Below are 14615 nucleotides of genomic sequence, written 5' to 3'. Positions count from 1 at the left end.
GATAAAATTCTTTAAGGGTGCATAGTTCTGGTACATAGTGGCAGCATACAGATCCTGGCAGAGAACAAAATATGTCCGTAAGGCAAACTGTGGTTAAAGAGCTAAGATGGACGAATCAATCCCACACGAACATGTAAAGTGGTAAGAATCAATCTCACAAGGCCTAGGTTAAGCTTATTCCTCTTATCGCTAATAATCTTACCTGTCCGTCATGGATCAAAGGGGAAAAGATTGCAATATGTAGCTCACAGCTTAGAGTCTAAGAACGGTTGGCGCGATTTCACACATATAGCCTTGCATTTAGATATTATTTCATGATTGAAGACAGTCTGGGATGTGCTCACGCTTCACATTATTTAGTAATTTTGATTATTTTTTTGTTTTCTTCCTCTACATATGTATTTATTTTTCTCAGTTGAACACATAGCCTTCATTTTTATTTTTTGCTTGAGTGTCACAGCTTGGGATGTGCTCAAATTTATATATAGACAGTTCGTGACTCATGAGAAAGGATGACAAGAAAACAAAGTCATCGACAATTCATCATCTAATTTTTGCTAGGAAAATAGAGAATGTAGAGGTACTTACTACCTGCCAACCGTTGATCTTGAATGTTACTACATCATTTCGATCGGATATGTTCCTTCTTTCTTCTTCTTTTTGTGCATGCTGGATGATCCGCAAGAGAAGGTATAGGCATGGTTTTCTGAATGTGATTATTATTCTACTGTATCTGTATATTTCTGATTTTGTGGTGATCAAGGATCCACCAGGCAAAGTGCAGACTCAATTATTTACACAACTTTGTTTCCTATGTTTTGTATTCTACAATCTCTCTACGTGGCTCTACCAATGTAAAGTATTGCCCTCTCCTTTAATTAGCTCCTTTCTTTTCATCATTCGCCTACTATTTATATGAATGCATGGAGGGGTTGTGTTCCACTTAAAAGGTTGAACCAGTCTATCTTTACTCATGAGGCTGCTACTTTCTTTTGTGCATATGATTAGTATTTTTTGTCTCTAACCGAGCATTTTTTTCCCTATCATGCAGTGAACCATATTGTTTGGAGATGATTAAATTTTCTTCTAAGCTGCATTAAAGTTTCAACATATAATAGTATATTTCATTGGTCGGTGGCACTATTGCCGAAATGGCCCCCATCCTAAATGACATGATGCTAAACATAGTAATTGTTGCTGATCAAAGATATTGTTTCCCTTTTATACTTTAGCAAAGAAAAGTTTGGACAAACAAGTATAGGTTGCTAATGGAAATGTTGTAGAATAAACATGGTAGGAAAACCTCGATAGTTTGTAATTGCATAGTGCTCATAATTTCACAATAATATTTTATGGTGTGAATATTATCTTGAAACCACGTGAATACTAGGCATCGATGTAGTCATTGTTATTCACAGGGAAAAAATAATATATTTAAATAGTCAACTTATGTAAAGTTTGTTATTTATTACCGCAAAATATCATGCTACTAATTCCCGCTGCAACGTGCGGGGAACCATCTAGTTTAAATAACCTTAGAGTGCAAGATAGATCAACATAACCAAATAGATCACATCAATACCATCATAGTAATAGTTAACTTCATAATCTACAAGAGATCACAATCATAGCATACGCCAAGTACTACACGATGCACACACTGTCCACATTACACCGTGCAGGAGGAATAGACTACTTTAATAACATCACTAGAGTAGCACATAGATGAATAGTGATACAAAACTCATATGAATCTCAATCATGTAAGGCAGCTCATGAGATTATTGTATTGAAGTACATGGGAGAGAGATTAACCACATAGCTACAGCGGAGCCCTCAGCCTCGGGGGTGAATTACTCCCTCCTCATCATGGAGACAGCGATGGCGGTGAAGATGGCGGTGGAGACGGCGGTGGAGATGACTCCGGGGGCAATTCCCCGTCCCGGCAGGGTGCCGAAACAGAGACTTCTGTCCCCCGAATTGGAGTTTCGCGATGGCGGCGGCTCTGGATGGTTTTCTCTGGTTTCGTCGAACTGGTCGAGGTTTTTAGGTCAGGGACGATTAAATAGGCGGAGAGGCGGAGTCGGAGGGGCCACGGGGTGCCCACATGATAGGGGGGCACGCCCCCCTGGGCCGCGCCGCCCTGTGGGGTGGGGCCCTCCTGGCTCCCCTCTGACTTTTCTCCGGTGCTCTGGAAGCTTCCTGGAATTATAAGATCTCCGGAGTTGATTTCGTCCGATTCTGAAAATATTTCCTTACTAGGATTTCTGAAACCAAAAACAGCAGAAAACAGCAACTGTCCTTTCGGCATCTCGTCAATAGGTTAGTTCCGGAAAACGCATAAATATGACATAAAGTGTGCATAAAACATGTAGATATCATCAGTAATGTGGCATGGAACATAAGAAATTATCGATACGTCGGAGACGTATCAGCCAGTCCCATGTCTGTGGAGTGATTTCTGCATTCATCAGTTTATTCTCAAACGCTGTCCACTTCGGAATGGCACTCTTGTAGCCACCTGACCCCAAATGATGTGGAAGTTTCTTCTTTGAAGCATTTTCGGTATTTTTCTTCGATCGGGACACAAAAGTAGACGATTTCTTATACTCCTTAAATGCGGCCCAGTGATCTTTTATCTTCACTAGATTATCATCGAATACTGGATCTTCATTCTTATATTTGTCCCATAAATTTTTCTTCCAGCTCTGGAATTGTATGGCCATCTTCTTCCATGTCCATTCCTTGACTTTATTCTTCTGGCCTTCCGTCATGTCTTCCGGTAGGCTGAACTTTGTCAGTAGCGTGTCCCAAAGAAAAAATTTCATCGTGTCGTTGACATAACTAGCACGACTCTCCGCGTTCTTCGGCTTATGCCACTCTTGAATGCTGATCGGTACATGGTCCCTAACAATAACTCCGGCTTGACTTGTAAATTTGCGGCAAAACTCCTTGGGATGCACTGGTTCACCATTATCCTTGAATGTCGTGAGGGTTAACCTGCCCTCGCCCTTTAGCACCCGCGTCGGGACTCGTTTTGTTCTAACAAACTTGCTCGATGATCCAGAAGGCTAAAAGAAAAAATTATTCGTTAATAAGTGCAATACAAATAAATGAATGCATCTAGGGATGAACACAGACTAATTGATACATAGATATACACCTCGCCGGAGTTTGTGATGGACACTTCATTGTCTTTTCTAACTTGCTCAGACTCAAGTCCCTCGCCAAAATCATTCAGAAAGTCTTGGAACTCGTTGTCATCTCCATCGTCGGGTTTCGGACCACGGGCACTCTCATAGATCAATTTCTGCACCGCTTCTTCCCCCTCCTCATCTCGGACGAAGGTGCCGTCCTCCATACCTCAATGTCACTACAAAATTAAGAAAGCAATTGTATTTCATTCATCATGTCATGATCATTTAACAGATTGCTAGATGGATAACAATTGAAATGAAGAAAGCAAAAAAATCCTTACGGACCGCCACGGCCACGGACACGGTGTTCCCCCTCCTCCTCTCGCTCTTCTCTCAATGGATTCGTTTCTATTTTTTCGAGCACAAAAGGTTGATGGATTTAGTTACTTCTTTGTGTCTCTTCTCTTGATACTACAACACATTATTAGGACTTTTCTCTCCATCAACGAGCGTTCTGGATGCACCAAGGCGTTGACTACATCAGCCGCTTGCCCGACAATGTCCTCTGCAACATCATCTCCCGCATCCCCGTCAAGGACGCCGTGCGCACCGCTGCCCTCTCCTCCCGCTGGCGCCCCGTCTGGCTGTCGGCGCCCCTCACCCTCGTCGATAGCCACCTGCTTTTGGACTGCGGCGCGGAAGGCCCGTACACCATCGGCGCCCCCTCTCCCCGCGCCGTCACCGCCGCGGTGTCCCGGGTCCTCGCGGCGCATCCGGGCCCCTTCCACTGCGTCCACCTCACCTGCACCACCATGAACGAGCACCGGGGCGAGATGGCGCGCTGTCGCCATCCTCTTCCCCGCGCCGCTGTGAGCCGCGCCGCTGTCTTCCGTCATCTGGCCGCGCGCCCATGGCTCCCCATCTCGCGCTGCTCTGCCTCCCCTTCGCGCCTTCGCATTGGGTCGAACACCATGCGGGCGTGACCTGGCCGGCACCGCCACGCACTCACCGGCATGGCCACTTACTCGGCGGCACCACCACCCTCTCCACGCCATCGTCGCCTGCCTCAACTGCACCAGGTGCTCGACCAGCCTGCCCAACCCCGCCACAATCGTCACCACCTACGCGCACCCGAGCCCTGCCGCCCACCGCGGCATGGCAGCAGCAACACGACACGGCACATCAGCAATAAGACGTGGCGCAGTAGCAGAAAGGCAGGCGCGCGGTGGTTTAGACATTCTGTCGAACACTCTACGCGCGCGGTGGCGACGAAGCGGCGGCGCTGGCCTTGGCGCCGGCGTAGGCGTCTCCGTCTGTGGCGCTGTAGAGCCCTCCTTGCCAGCCTTGTCTCGCAGCGGCGCGCGTGGCGTGGAGCGCGGCGGCGGCGCAGCTAGTTGCTAAGCCACGCGACAGCGCCGGAGGAGGAGGGGTAGAGGGGCGGGCGCGCTCACCTTGGCCGGGTTGCCAGCGCGCGGAGGAGGGGAGAGCGGCAGGCGACCGCGAAGGCGACGGCGTGGGCGACGGCGACGGCGCGTCGGCTGCGGCGAAGATGGCGACGGCGTGGGCGCGAGCGACGGCGTGGGCGTCGGCGTGGGCGCGGGCGGTCTCTGCGCGTCGGCGTGTGTGCGAATGGAGGATTTGGGGAAATTTTGCCCGCGCGGCTAAGTGAAACAGAGGGGAACCCCTTTGGTACCGGTTGGTACTACCAACCGGTACGAAAGACCTTTCGTACCGGTTGGTGGTACCAACCGGTACCAAAGGGTTTTTTTTTTTGTTTTCTTTTTCTTTTACTATTTTCTTTTCTTTTGCTGTTTCTTTTTTCTTTTACTCTTTTTTTCTTTCTTTTCTGTTTCTTTTTTCTTTTCTTTTGTGTTTCTTTTCTTTTGTGTTTCTTTTCTTTTCTTTTCATTTTCTATTTCTTTTCTTTTCTATTTGTTTTCTATTTCTTTTTTCCATTTCCGTTTGTTTTCTTTTTTACTTCTTTTCTATAACCTTTTTTATATTTCTTTTCTATTTATTTTTTCTTTTCTGTTTCTTCTTTCTTTTCTGTTTTTTTTCTTTTCTTTTGTGTTTCTTTTCTTTTCTTTTTATTTTCTATTTCTTTTCTTTTCTATTTGTTTTCTATTTCTTTTTCTTTTTTCGTTTGTTTTCTTTTCTATTTCTTTCCCGCCACGACGCCGCACGGGAGAAAAAATGCGGGAAAGAAAGGGCGGGAATAAAATTTTATTACGATTGAACTCAAAATAAAAGTACATAGCTAAACTGAAAATTAAGATATAGTGCCAGATTTGACTGTTGGAGTCATTCAGTCATACTCGTGCCTAGCCCTATAGTACTCACCACTGTAGTCGTCGTAGTCGCCGTCATCATCGTCGCTGGCATCGGGGTCGCGGTAGTCGAACCTCGGCGGGAGAGCACGCGTGGGCTGGGATTGAGGGTAGCGCAGGCGGGGGCCACGATAGGCCATGACGCCCTGGAGAGTCCGGCCGCGCCACCACAGCCGACGGCCGGCCTCGTTGAAGTTCGAAGGAGGCGGGCCGCCCTCCTCGTGCCTGGAAAGCGCCCTCTCACGCCGATTGATGAAGAAGCTTTCCCAAGTCGGGCTGTAGTCGGGATGCCACTTGGGATTCCTCCGCTGCTCTGGCGTGAGCTCGAAGTAGTAGTGGTTCGTGATGGCCATCTCGCGCGCCACACCTAGAGGGACTGGAGGGACCGGTATGCCTCCGACGCTTAGCAACCAGCCGGTCGGGACGCGGTAGCCCGGCGGGCAGGGGTAGTTCGAGGCGCAAAGCGCCTACGCCTCCCGGGGGGTTAGAGATACGATGGAAGCCATGGGAGAGAATGATGAGGTTTGCAGATATGAGTCTAGATGTGATATGTAAATGGTGGCCAAGCCTACATATATATAGTGAAAAAATGGCGGGAAGACAGAGGCGGGAACCGGTGGAAAGCGCGGGAAGAAAATAGGCGGGAAGACAGAGGCAAACCTTTAGTACCGGTTGGTGGGTGCAACCGGTACTAAAGCTGTCGGCAGGATAAGGACGCCCTGCTCGATGAGATAAAGTATGTAGCGCACGACGCCCTGTCGGAGGAAGAAGAAGACAAAGTAGAAGCGGCGCCGTGCCTATAAAAGGAGCATCGATACGCCATGGGAAGCAGTAAAACAAGCCAACCATCTCCATTGTTAATATCTTACATACAGTAACATCATTACACAAAAGTGATTTCCATATTGAGATACACAAGTTATGATCCCTATATGTAGCTAGCTAGTCTTCTGAGTTTTCTTCGTCCGTTTCCCTTTCTTCTTACTGCGACGCAACCATGGACAATCTTCATTGTTTAAGATGATGCTTGGGTCAATTTTCACCTTGAAGGGTGGAATATCGTCAAACTTATTATAATCTTCTGACATGTCTGTCTTGTCCTCTACTCCCACGATGTTTATTTTTCCTGAAAGAACTATGTGCCGCTTTGGCTCATCGTATGATGTGTCCTCTTGCCTTTCTTTTCCTTTTTTCGGTTTGCTAGACATATTCTTCACATAAAAAACATGAGCCACTTCACTGGCTAGGACGAATGGTTCGGTGTCGTACCCTAGATTCTTGAAATCCACTGTAGTCATTCCGTACTGCGGGTCTACCTGTACCCCGTCTTTCAGGTTGAACCATTTGCACCGGAACAAAGGGACCTTGAAATTAGGTCCATAGTCAAGTTCCCATATCTCCTCTATGTACCCATAATATGTGACCTTGTTCCCATTGCCATCTTCTGCATCAAAGCGGACACCACTGTTTTGGTTGGTGCTCTTTTTGTCTTGGGCGAAAGTGTAAAATGTGTTCCCATTAATCTCGTACCCTTGAAAAGTCGATATAGTAGAAGATGGTTGCTTGGCCAACAAGTACAGCTGCTCGTCATCGGTGACATTCATGAGACGTGTTTGCAACCAACCGCCGAAAGTCTTCATGTGTTCTCCATCAATCCAATCTTCACGTTGCTCCGGGTATTTAGAGCGTAAGATATCCTTGTGTTCCTCTTTGTACGGAGCCACCAAGATGGAATTATGTAGAACTATGTAGTGTGCTTGAGTGAAAGAATGTCCGTCCATACACGTTGCTGATTTCTTTCCTAGCGTGCCTTTTCCACGCAGTCTCCCCTCATAGCGCGATTCAGGAACACCGATCGGCTTAAGGTCAGGAATAAAGTCAACACAAAACTCAATGACCTCCTCTGTTCCATAGCCCTTGGAGATGCTTCCTTCTGGCCTAGCACGGTTATGAACGTACTTCTTTAAGACTCCCATGAATCTCTCAAAGGGGAACATGTTGTGTAGAAATACAGGACCGAGAACGCCAATCTCTTCGACCAGGTGAACTAGGAGATGTGTCATAATATTGAAGAAGGATGGTGGGAACACCAACTCGAAGCTGACTAGACATTGGACCACATCCTTCTATAAATTTTGTAGAGTAAGTGGATTGATCACCTTCTGAGAAATTGCATTGAGGAACGCACATAGCTTCACAATGGGTACTCGAACATTTTCCGGCAGAAGCCCCCTCAATGCAACCGGAAGTAATTGTGTCATAATCACGTGGCAGTCATGAGACTTTAGGTTTTGAAACTTTTTCTCCGACATGTTTATTATTCCCTTTATATTCGACGAGAAGCCAGACGGGACCTTGATGCTACTCAGGACTTCAAAAAAGATCTCCTTCTCCTCTTTGGTAAGAGCGTAGCTGGCAGGACCTTGATACTTCTCTGGATTCAGGTTGTTTCCTTCGTGGATACTTTGCTGGTCCTGCCGTGCATCCGGTGTATCTTTTGTCTTCCCATACACGCCCAAGAAGTTTAGCAGGTTCACGCAAAGATTTTTCGTCACGTGCATCACATCGATTGCAGAGTGAACCTCTAAGAATTTCCAGTAGGGTAGCTCCCAAAATATCGACTTCTTCTTCCACATGGGTACGTGTCCGTCAACATCATGCGGAACAGATTGTCCGCCGAGACCCTTTCCAAAGATCACTTTTAAATCCTTGACCATATCATATATAACTTCCCAGTAGGGCGGGTAGGCTTCGTTCGGTTATCTGCCTCACCTCCGAAATGCTTTCCTCTCTTTCTTACGTGATGTTGTTTTGGAAGAAATCGACGATGCCCCAGGTACACATTCTTGTTTCCCAAATAATTACTGTCAGTCTCACCTAAACAGTGTGTGCATGCATTGTATCCCTTGTTTGACTGCCCTTATATGTTACCAAGAGCAGGCCAATCATTGATGGTTACAAATAACAACGCTCGTAGGTTAAATTCCTTTTGTTCGTGCTCATCCCACACAGGTACACCTTCATCACACCACAACTCTAAAAGTTCTTCAACCAATGGCCTCAGGTACACATGAATGTCGTTGCCGGGTTGCTTCGGGCCCTGAATGAGCACTGGCATCATAATGAACTTCCGCTTCATGCACAACCAAGGAGGAAGGTTATAGATACATAGAGTCACTGGCCAGGTGCTATGACTGGAGCTCTGCTCCCCGAAAGGATTAAAGCCATCTGTACTTAGACCAAATCTTAAGTTCCTTGCGTCATCTGAAAATGACTTGAACTCTCTGTCGATTTTTCTCCACTGCGACCCGTCAGCGGGGTGTCTCAGCATCACATCTTTCTTACGGTCCTCTTTGTGCCATCGCAACAACTTGGCATGCTCTTTGTTCTGGAACAAACGTTTCAACCGTGGTATTATAGGAGCATACCACATCACCTTCGCAGGAACCCTCTTCCTGGGGGTGGACTCACCCTCAACATCGCCAGGGTCATCTCGCCTGATCTTATACCTCAGTGCACTACATACCGGGCATGCATTCAAATTCTCGTACTCCCCGCGGTAGAGGATGCAGTCATTGATGCATGCATGTATCTTCTGCACCTCTAATCCTAGAGGGCAGACAACCTTCTTTGCTTCGTACGTGCTAGAGGGCAACACGTTCTCCCCTGGAAGCATCTTCTTTATTATTTTCAGCAACTTTTCAAATCCCTTGTCAGAAGTACCATTCTCTGCCTTCCACTGCAGCAATTCCAGCGTGGTACCCAGCTTTTTCTGACCATTTTCGCAATTTGGGTACAACAGTTTGTTGTGATCCTCTAACATTTTCTCCAACTTCAACCTCTCCTTTTCATTTCCGCAGTTCATCTTCGCATCAAGAATGGCCCGACCCAAATCGTCATCTGGGTCATCAAAAATCGGCTCATCGAAAATGGGCTCTTCTTCAGCTTCATCTTCCCCCATTCTACTATCACCGTCTTCAGCGAATAAGGGATAGTTGTCACTATCCTCTTCTTCTTTGTTGTCTTCCAATATAACCCCTCTTTCTCCGTGCTTGGTCCAACAATTATAGACGTGAAGGGTCTTCGAGGTAGAGTAATCCTTCATATTCTTACAGGAACTACATGGACAATACATGAAACCATTCGACCGCCTGTTTGCCTCAGCCACGTTGAGAAAATAATGCATGCCATTAATGAACTCGGGATGGCACCGGTCACCGTACATCCATTGTCGACTCATTTGCATTTTATATGTATATCAAAAATCATTAAATACACAACATCGTGGATATATGAGTGACCAACTTAATTAATATTCAAGTTCATCACATAAAACTAATTGTTTTTATAAAAAAGAAGAGGGGCTCACCGAGGTGGTACCGTGCCGGCTAGGGGCCGACGCTGGCGATCGACGGCGGTAAGGACGGGGATGATACTAATTAAAACCTACAAAACATACCATAATTTCAGCTCAAATTGCATATAAAAAAATAAATCACTAACTTAGGCATTTCATCGAACACCTTGCTTGCACTAGAAAAATAGTACGAGTTAAAACTACCAAAGAAATGAGCTAAATTAGGAACGCCGGAAGGAAGGATGATATTGCTAACCCTTCGATAGATGTATGCCGTTAATCTTGTTAGAATGGTGGAGAAAAAATAGAGATTTGTTGGAGTGTGAGAGGTGGAGAAAAATTTAGAGTGTGAGGAAGAAGAGAAAAATGAGAGCCAGGGGCTCGGGAAGGGTTTGGGCGATTTGATATAGCTGGGTACCCTTTAGTACCGGTTCCACCTCAGCCTGGAATTTGGGCAGAAAACCTTTCATACCGGTTCGTAACACGAACCGGTATTAAAGGTCCGTTACGAACCGGTATAGATGTCCCACCCGCTGGAACCGGTATTAATAAAGCCTTTCGTACCGGTTCGTAAGGGAACCGGTACTAAAGGCTTAGATGGATGAGAGGTTTTCTACTAGTGAGTCTATATCAGTCCCCCAAAGTAACTCTATCTTTGCTACCCAAAATTGTTAAGCACATAAAAAGTGGATTTTTCTTAAGACATGTGCTTTCATAATTCTACTCATGCAACATGGAAGGTACTAGAAAAATAGCTTAATTGTAAGACATCATTGATTTTACGGTCAAAGACAAGGCTTCATTGAAGCTATAACTCTAATGCTTGACATGCCAACAATCTAAACACTTCCATGGACAGAGCGGCTCTAGCAGCTCAAGAGTCAACACCACAAGACCTGCTTTGTATGTGCATGAATGCCCCAGAAAGTTTCTCTAGCAGGCTCTGTGGAATAAAGAAAAATCCTAACTATGCTAACCATGTGACTTAATACTTCAAGTGCATTCAAAACATCCACACAAATTTTCCAAAAATAGAATCTCAGCGCTAAAACTGAATCATGACATGAACTGGTAGTAGGGTTTTGATCTCAATTTGAACAAGAGTAGTCACGGAGCCTGTCCTTTGATTCTAAGGAATTAAACAGACGGGTTACCTGCCCTTCTCGATATCCCTGGATACCGATGTTCTCGACTTTGGCCGACTCGGACTGAGTACGCCCTAGCTGCTCACTGAGGACGCGCAGCCAGCACCCGCACGTCGGCGAGGAGCTGCTGGAGCATTTTAGAACATTTTAGACAACATTTTGGACTGGAATAGTGGTGACATTTTGGTGGACAGAACACACACAAGTCAATCATCTCAAATTCATAAAGAGAGGTGATTCAGAAACGAAAATTTATTCTTGTTTAGCAAAGTTCAAGAAGCAAATTCAGAAGCTCAAGCAAGGCAACAATAACACAAGCAATAAATAGAAAGGCAACAATAACACAAGCAATAAATAGAAAGGCAACAATAACACAAGCCACCTTAGTTGCACTTTGTAATCATTAAGAGTTCGGGAGATCCAATTAATAACTCAAGTCATATTCCAGGGACTTTACTCAGAAAACAAGTTTCTTCTGCCTCTGGTCCAACAGAAGAAACTTTCAACATGCTGCCAAATAACTTAATATAAGATGGAAAATCACTCAGCTATAACAGACTAGGATATGGGAATACAAGTATTTATTTCACCCAAAGGATCCAAGTCCATTATTTCACCCTTGGATTCGTTTTCATTTGGAGGTCAGAACTCTTTATGACACGAAGCTCAACTTGTATTTATAACTAACTATAAGCGCATGATGGAGTGATTTTTAAGCATTTTTATTCCAGGTGATTCTACTATTCCTATTGCAGAGAGAACCTATGAGATGGTTAATTAAGGTATTGGCTGGATCTTCATTTCCTTGTTTTGTTGATTTTCATTTTATTATTCCTAACATAAATAGAATGGAAGTGACCCAAAACTCCAAAAGTACCACTTGTTATGATCATAATATCCAATGTGTAACTCAACAAGCATTTAAGAGAGGCAAAACCAGATTAAAAAGTGTTTCTCACCCATAAGGATATCCACAATTCTTTTCCTTCTAGCTGAACCAGACTTTATAGGAAGTGTGGCACGCATATTGAGTTAACTTACTGTTGTGTGATGCCCAACGATAAATTTATTGGTTACTCATGCATGATAATTGCAATATTATGCTTGTGAATGTTAAGTGTATATTGGTTCACCGGTCTGCTGATCCATGGTTCAAACTGTGTGTATTTTAATATTTTAGGATTAAATGATGTGCAACTTAAAGTTCGATGTGTTGTTGTTAGGTTGGTGTACTGCTTGTTTTGACAACTACCAGCTACCCCCACTGGTTGGATGTTTTAGGTGCGTGGGTACCCTGCAGGTTAGGTGCTTGACCCCTAAGTTTGAACTTAGTACAATTCATTTTTCACACCGTTTTTTTCACATATCTGTCTTTTCAGCAAACCAATCAGGTTCTGGTGATAGAAACGATGCTGTGAAGTCCTTTCCCTCTCTAATTCTGAGATGTTCCATGCTGGATTTGTAATGGTTCTGTGGAAGGTTGTGTACCTCGTGTTAGTAGCAGCAGCAGATTGTATTTATCTTATACTGTTTTGTTCTTTTCATAAGCTTGGTGAAGCACCTCCAAATTATTGGCTGTTGCAGTCCATTCTCTTCTTATTACTAGGTATGAGATGAGATTGTGCCTCATATCAAAATCATATTCATGGCAACTACAAATTCGACAATGAGATCACACCATTTGAACATAAATACATATCAATGGTGGGTATAGGAATTTTAACAAACACATCGTGGGCAACAATTATCCCGAAATCAGAGTTGAATGGATCAAAATGAAGTGCACGATAGGGGCTAGATCTGAAGACTAATCCATGCATGCAACCGAACATCAAATTCCAAACACATTCGCGAAAAAAATAGGAGAGTGGACTCACCAGATGATGCATGCCCTTCATCGTCGATGGAAACGGACGGTGCTCGTGGGCTGATTCGCGGATCCATGTGGACAACACCGTGCGCCTCCACCAGCGAGGCTCGGTGACGATGTGGTGCGCGCGCCAGCCAGCACCCGCACGTCGGCGAGGATCTGCTCGACCTCCACGCTCGCCGGCGACGGTGTGCACCTCGACCTTCATGCACGCGGTCTGGTCGGCGATTCTCGATGGGAAAATGCTGGTTGTCGACGAGGAGGCGCTGGATGTCGTGGTCCCTGGCGATGATGCAGTCCTCGAGGGCGACCACGGCGGGGTGCAGCACGGGTCCCCACCCGCGGGATGGGGAGGAGGGCGGATGCGGCCGGCGTTGGACGGCACCGGCGGCGAGAGATGGCGGCGTATCGGGGACCGAGGAGTGGAGAATGAGAGGGTTGGTTCGGATCGGGGAAATCTATTCAAATTCTGCATTTAGACCCTTCAATTTGGGGCGGGGAGGGGGGCTTTCTGGCACTTTTTACCAAATGCCAGTATACAACAACATTAACAGTGTTTTTAGAAAACTGCCGCAAAAAAGGTTCTGGCACTTTGGTAAACTGCCGATAATAATCATACATCCATAGCACTTCCAAAAAAAATGCCGATAATTAGGTGATAATTTGAGGCACTGATCAAAAAATGCTCCTAATCACTAGTATCAGCGACATATTTGTAAATTGCCGGCAAGAAAAGTGCCGGCAATACCGACATGTGAGGTAGTGTGTACGGTTGTCGTCTCGACGATCCGCAGACTGCACCGCCGGACCAATGGACGGAAACATGCATGAGGGTTTGCTCACGAAAACTCCGAAGCATGCCCGAGCTGGGTTGCTCCGCTTATCCCAAGCCCATCAAGCCATCCGTTTCTTTCCCCCACGTCATATCTCAGCTTGTATTATTCTGTGTAATCGGCGATCCAAATACAGACTCTAGTCGAGCCAACTACCCGAAGCATTCACGTGACCTTAGAGTTATAATTGCTCCAACGGAGCAGGCATCCATGTCTGATTGGAACCCTAGGAAACCATTTAGTACTAGCTCTTCCGAGGACGAGGCATCAGCAATATGAACATAGATATATCTGGGCAGAAAAATCAATGATGCTAAAATCCAAATACTTCTGAATGTAGTAGGGGTGGTAAATTAAATCGACGAATACCACTGAAAAAATGTAAAACAGTATTCCTATGCTCATCCGACATTGTACTGTGCAAACCGGTACAGGATGTGCAAACGATGGTATTATGGTACTCTGATTTTATTTATTTGGCGTTTCAGGTTTAGTTAAAATCAAAATTTGCAAAGTTTGACTAAATTTACAAGAAAAAGTGTTGATATACGTAATATTAAATACATATGATATCAAAGTACACATTACCACAACTCTAATACAACAACAACAATAACAACATCTAAGCCTTTTTTTTTCAAGCAAGTTGGGTAGACTAGATATGGAACACCTACTGGTGGAAAAAGGGCCTTTGGTCGCGGTTCGCAACTGCCATTAGTCGCGGTTGCGCAACCGCGACCAAATGAGCGCGACTAAAGGCCCCCCCCCCCCCCCCCTTTAGTCGCGGTTGCTTACGAACCGCGACTAAAGGCCCGTCCACGTGGGCGCCAGGCGACCGTCGGGGTGGAGGACCTTTAGTCGCGGTTCTTCTGGCCAACCGCGACTAAAGGCCGCCGCAGGTTTAGGGTTTTAGGCCCCCCCTAAACCTGCCCCCCCTAAACCTGTT

At 45.5% G+C, this 14615-nt stretch overlaps 1 long non-coding RNA gene across 2 annotated transcripts in view; it reads right to left on the bottom strand.

The window, feature by feature from the left end:
* LOC139830574 (uncharacterized) overlaps positions 1–13298 on the bottom strand; it is a 39901-nt gene extending 26603 nt beyond the window's left edge. Inside the window, exons 1-2 of one of the 2 annotated variants that reach the window (XR_011743143.1) lie at positions 12844–13298; positions 10976–11093 (exon numbers count right to left, since the gene is read on the bottom strand). This is a non-coding gene — a long non-coding RNA (uncharacterized lncRNA). The remainder of the gene's footprint in view (positions 1–10975; positions 11094–12843) is intronic. The other variant, XR_011743144.1, reaches the window with a different exon arrangement.
* Between the last annotated feature and the right edge of the window lie 1317 nt (positions 13299–14615).

The sequence above is a fragment of the Lolium perenne genome, chromosome 4 (assembly GCF_019359855.2).
Source record: "Lolium perenne isolate Kyuss_39 chromosome 4, Kyuss_2.0, whole genome shotgun sequence".
NCBI lineage: Eukaryota > Viridiplantae > Streptophyta > Magnoliopsida > Poales > Poaceae > Lolium > Lolium perenne.
The sequence above is the reverse complement of the archived record's forward strand: the minus strand, read 5'-3'. Positions and strand labels throughout refer to the sequence as shown.